The sequence below is a fragment of the Dipodomys merriami genome, unplaced genomic scaffold, assembly GCF_024711535.1.
Source record: "Dipodomys merriami isolate MVZ:Mamm:240054 unplaced genomic scaffold, mDipMer1.0.p SCAF_1228, whole genome shotgun sequence".
Lineage (NCBI taxonomy): Eukaryota > Metazoa > Chordata > Mammalia > Rodentia > Heteromyidae > Dipodomys > Dipodomys merriami.
Window position 1 is genome coordinate 60,284 of NW_027202525.1, and position 5,711 is coordinate 65,994.

General features: G+C 40.2%; 1 long non-coding RNA gene across 1 annotated transcript; it reads left to right on the forward strand.

Moving 5' to 3' along the window:
* The first annotated feature begins 527 nt into the window (after positions 1 to 527).
* LOC138823764 (uncharacterized) lies at positions 528 to 4,200 on the forward strand. The gene is made up of 3 exons (XR_011370905.1): positions 528 to 601; positions 2,801 to 2,873; positions 4,154 to 4,200. It is a non-coding gene; the product is annotated as an uncharacterized lncRNA (long non-coding RNA).
* Positions 4,201 to 5,711: the final 1,511 nt, after the last annotated feature.

Genomic DNA, 5,711 nt, shown 5'->3' on the forward strand with positions numbered 1-5,711 from the left:
CTCCATGGTCCTCTGAATCTGTATTTGGGCCAGAGGGAAAAGCAGACGTGCCCAGTGCCTTGGTCCTGCCCTGGAGTCCTGCTCCAGGGTCATCTCAAGGAAGGAAGAGATCCGAGTGTCTCTCTGTTCTGGGGAGTTAAGGCACGGCTGGCCACTCCCATCTGTAATTTCCTTCCTCATCTGTATTCACTTGGTTGCCGCGCGGCATCTGGTTCTGTCTGTCTCTGTTTAGTGTTAATCGTTTTTAATGTGTGTTTTGTATTCTCTATAGAGATGGGACAACAAGTGAGTCCCCTCCTAGGACACCCCGAGACCCTGTCCTAGTTCGTTTGAAAACAAAAACTGCTCCTTCTGCTTTTGTAACTTGCTTGTTTGTCAATTAGGAAGCTGCCACTGACCACCTGCAAGTGGCCCCAGTTAGATCTCAGCCTTGGGCCTTGGCTGAGGGGGGTCTGAGCGTGGGGGAGAATCTGTCAGTCTGAGGGGACGGCTGCTAGGGGTTTTACTTTTCCTTTGCCCCAAGATGACTGGGAATTCTCCTCTGCCTTGGAAGGCCCCTCAGTCAACGTCTGCAGGAATCTAAAAGAAAAATCCTCCGGAGGTGAGTAGGGGGTGTTGAGTCGCCTGGTAAGCGAATGGTGGTGAGATGTAGCCCCATTCACTGAGTCTTGATTTTGTCTTTGTGGCCACTTGTTTGTCTTGTTTACTTTAGTGTGTGTGTTTGTTTTATGTTTTCTGGGGTAGGGAAGTTCTGGGTGAGTGTGGCAGGCTCACTAAGCAGACTCTGTATTCAGCTTGCTGAGTGGGAGCAGCACAGGGTTCCGGTAGGAATGAACTTGGGCCCATTAGTCCCCAACTCAGCCTTCAGTTTTTGTCTATTTCTGTTTTAGAATTGGTACCAGTTTTAAATGTGGATCCTTGTTTTTTGTGTTTATCTGTATTTTTGTTATTTATTTATTTAAACATCTCTGGGAGAATAAAAGTTCCAGCTGGGCTAGTTTGGTTCCCTTCAAGCCTCAGGCTGCATTTTCTCCTTGTGGAGGCTGCCGGCAAGGAGGGTGTAGAAGGCTGTGTGCCTGGTTTGGACTTTTTCAGCTAGTCCTGACAATGTAACAATTTGTGAAGTGCTCTTGTCTAAAATTGGATTAAAAAATCTGACTAGTTTAGTTTTAGGTGACCCCCTCCCCCAGCTCTCCTCCAACAGAAGGTATTCAAGAGACTAATTAGTGAATTGCCTTGCTAGACAAACAAGCTCTGGGAAAATAAAGCCCAACAAAGGTACCTAGTTTAAAAGAAATACTGTCTTAAATTTTTGTTTAAAAACTTTAAAAGGTGTACGTATGACTGATTTTGATTTTTTCGCGCTTTAAGATCTGTGTGAGTGTTTTTTGTGTGTCTGTGAACGTGTTCAAAGATAAGAATTGTCAGCATGCTGTAACAATTGGATGAGTTTAAATTTAAAAATTCAAAAGGTTAAACCTGAGAGTGTGTTTCTATTAATATCTGTCTATTTAGGCATTGTTGGGATCATTAGAGTTCACATTCCTAAGCCATCTAGAAAGATGCTATTGCAAACCAGAGTGTGACTGTTTTTTGTGTGTCTGTGAATGTGTTCAAAGATAAGAATTGTCAGCATGCTGTAACAATTGGGTGAGTATAAATTTAAAAGTTCAAAAGGTTATGAGGTTTGGACATTAACAAAAATGTTTCAAAATTTTTCACATTGTTTTAAATGGCTCTTTAAAGTTTCTTTAACTTGCAAATTAGAAAATCTGGTATTTTAAAAAACTAATGTTTTAAATGCATAAGACTGTTTATACTGTAATCAAGTTATCTGGCTTAACAAAAATGCATTGGTTTTTGGGATCTAGTTCCCTTGGCTAAAATTTGGGGATAAATATTAAAAATTTAAATATAAAGGTTAGTTTAACACCATCAAAGACATTACTTTTTCTGTCTGTCTAAAAACTGTGTATTTCATTCGAAAACCAAGAGATAAGAAAAGGGGAAAAACTTAGAAGCCAACAGAAGACCTATCTTTAGGGGTGAGGGGTGAACAAGCAGAAGTTCAGTTCAGCTGGACATGCATGGTGGGACAAGCCCGGGGAATAGTCCACGCATGGTGAAAGAGGGCAAGCTGGCACAAACGCAGTTCATCTAAACCTAAAGAGTCAGATTGGGTGTGTGCCCATTCCATAGAAGTGGCTGAGTGGCCCATCTTTGTTCTCTCTTTTCCCTGCAGATAGACACTGAAAACATGATGGTTAAAATGAGTGATGTGATGATCTGATTAGTATTGCTAAAACTTCCCTTGTGTGTGTTAACATTAAAATTAGGAAGGCCTTAAAAAGAGGGTTAAAAAGTTATTTGTATAATGTGGCTTACTTTCAAATATGTTCTGCAATTAGGATGTTTTTAAAAGTTATAAAGGTGTTAAGTCTAGCTTTTTGGTTCAGTTATGATGATTGTTATTTTCGCATTAAGGAAAAATTGTCATTTGAGTTTAAAAATCTTAATGTGTATCTGTTATAAAACAAGCAGCCAAGAGGTAATGAGTGACACTTGGCCTCAAGATTTCAAGGGATCTTTTCAAAATGCAAATAAAAACTGAGGTATACAATATTAAAAAGAAGATTAAAGGAGACTTAAAAAATAGGAAATGGATTTTTGGATATAAAGTTTAAATGTAAAATTGTTCTTAACATTGGCCTCAATGTACACCAAGAAAAAAGTTTAGTATTATCAAAATGATTGCTATTCTAGTTTGCTCTTATAGGGTTTTTTTTTTTTAATTTTCCAGCAAAGCCCAGAGCAAAGCACAGAGGATTCTTACAAGTTTGTTTGATATAACTTTGACTCTTAATAAGTTTCAGGTAAGAGCATGCTTAAAAGCTACTTCTATGTTGACAGCCTTGTTGCTTTTAATTGGAGTAAGGTGGCCTTTTATAAGACTCATTGATCTGCAAACTGGTTCAAAGCCAGCCCAGGCACAAAAAGGTCCCTGTGAGACTGTAACCTCTACTCAGCCAGCAGAGTGCTGAAAGAGCAAGCAGAGTTGCTTTGGGACTCATAGTGGCAGAGTACTAGCCTTGAACTGTACAGTTGAGGGACAGCACTCAGGCCCCGAGTTCAGGTCCAGCGACCAGCTAAAGGGAAATGCCAATGAGGCATTTATCCCAATGTGGAGAAGACACTCCTAGGACAAAAGCAATGGAGGAACATCTAGAGACAGTAAGCCACTGCTTGGATGGCAAAAATGTCAGATCCTAGAATCATTTCTGTGTTGCCCTTCAAAACTGGTCAGAGCCAGGAGGTCATGGGAGATAGTTTGTAAGCATGCATAATGTTCATGACTACCTTGTAAGGGACAGGAACTTGCCAGTCCTCTGTGATAGTAAAAATTTAATGTTATAAAATGTGGGGGATAGTTTAAATCTCAACCCCTTTATGTGCCAAAAGCTCTAATTGGCAGCTCTAATTGAGCTGACACTAGTTACATGAAGTTCATCTGCTCAGGAAAAATTTTGTAAACCTGAGAGTGTATTTCTATTGATATCTGTCTAAAGGCCTGCAAAGATAACTTAGGCATTGTTGGGATCATTAGAGATCACATTCCTAAGCCATCTAGAAAGATGCTTTTGCAAACCAGAGTGCTAAACAAGCTACATTGCTGTAGCCGGAGAAAAGGTCTGTGCAGTTGTCAAAAGTTAAATATTGTTCTTAATGACATCTAACCCTGATAGCCTCTGTGTAAAATAGGCTAAGGTTATAGGTTCCTGGCTAAGTAAGATCAATGCCCCTGAAGTCAGCTTGAAGAAGTTACAGAAGATGGAACTTCGCCCTTCTACCCCCATTTTAAGATCAAGGGTCCATAGTCAGTTTTGAAAAAATGAGGCAAAATAGATAAAATAATTTTTTTTAAAAAAGGCATAAAGAATAGTGTTAATAGTTGTTGGTGTGCAAGGTGTGGAGACTGCATCTGTCAGAGATGGCTACAAGACTAAGCCTTCTGAGCCTTCTGTGTCTATTTACAAAAATATCTGGTTAATAAAAAAGTTGTGATTTTGGTAAATTGTCCTGGACTATTGTTTAAAGATCTTAAAAACTAGCAGGATCAAAGTCTGCCAAGCCTATGCAATGTATCCTTAACCAGTCTGTGTAGGAATTTACAGCCCAGCATGAGGTATGACAGTCCCTTGGAGCCACTGAGAGACCCTACTGCTGCTGCTGCTGCTGTTGCATACCCTAATGGGTAAAGTTCGATGACGTCCTGACAACCACCTGGAGAAACTCCTTCCTGATTCCATGACCTGAGTCTGCTTCCTGGTTGACTGCTGCTAAATCTAAGATCTTGTGGGACATTCTTTTGGGTGATATCCAGAAACCCTCTCTTTCCACCGTGGATATTGGGGACAAGGATATCACTGGCTTGCTTGCCTTAGGTACTTCAGTGCATAGTGACTGGAAATCCACTCTATGGTCACAGCCTAGTTTGGCTCTGGTATGGTAATAACCTGAGTGTGTTATCAATGGAAGTAATACTCTTAGCCTTAAAATCTAGCAAGCTTCTCCAGCCCAGTGGTACCTTGAGGTTGTTCTGAGATAACTTGGTTTCACAAGCCACAGGAAAAATTGGGAAGTTTTAAACTCTAGACACAAAGAAGCTCAAGGAATTGTAACAAAGAGGAGGGTAGTAAAGAGAGTTTTGAGAAAGGAATTGGGGAAAAAATGTCCTCTTTGGAGAAGAAAGGATTTAAAAAGTAAGGATTGTCTTTAAGACAAACCTCAGAAAGTTCAAGTATGTAGCAAATGGTAAAGAAAGCCTTGGAAAAGGAATTGGGTAAATTTAAAAATTGTCTTTAAGACAAACCTCAGAAAGTTTAAGTATGTAGCAAATGGTAGGAGTATGTTGCAAATGGTATACTCAACAGATTGGTATCTTTTGTAAAAGAAAAAAAATCAGCACAGTCCATCTATTAGTTCTGAGATCTCAATACCAAGCACTGAGAAAAACTGACACCCCACAAGATAATATAGAGACACCATGAATTTTAAGATTAAAATTAGTCGAGAGAAGAAGGGGGAAATGAAAGATAAAAAATTGCCCATTAACCATTACTAACTTGCTAACTGCTGATTGTGCTTCTGTAAACTTGCTTACGCTAGCACTGACCCTTCCCTTCCCAGAAATGAGTTAAGAAGTTTCAGAGACCAGATGCCGGCCCCAGAACAAGGTCAGTGGTCATAGATAAAGAACAGACAGTACGTGTTCCTCAGTTCCCATTTAGAAATTCCTCAGACAGGACCTTGAGATAACGACCACCTGGCAAGACCCCAAGCTAAGCCAAATGTCAACCAATCATAGGCCTGTAACCATGTAAACCCCCCTTAAACCAACCATGAGCCAAATGTTTTACAAAGAGTGTTACAAAATTTCCCACTTGGCAAAGTGATTTTTGGCGTATATGGTGACCTTTGAATGGACCAATCATGGGATGCTTTGTGTTATGCTTTAATCATTTGGGTTTTTTTTGCCTTTAAAAAGGCTTGTAACCGCTGCTCAGGGCTCTCTGACTGACCATGGCAGAGAGTCCGTTTGCGCAAACGTCAAATAAACTCCACTTGTTTATTGCATCTCCCGGCCTGGAGCCTGAGTTTCTGGGGTGCCCTCCCATTGATGAAAGTATCCTAGGGGACTATGGTCTTTCAAT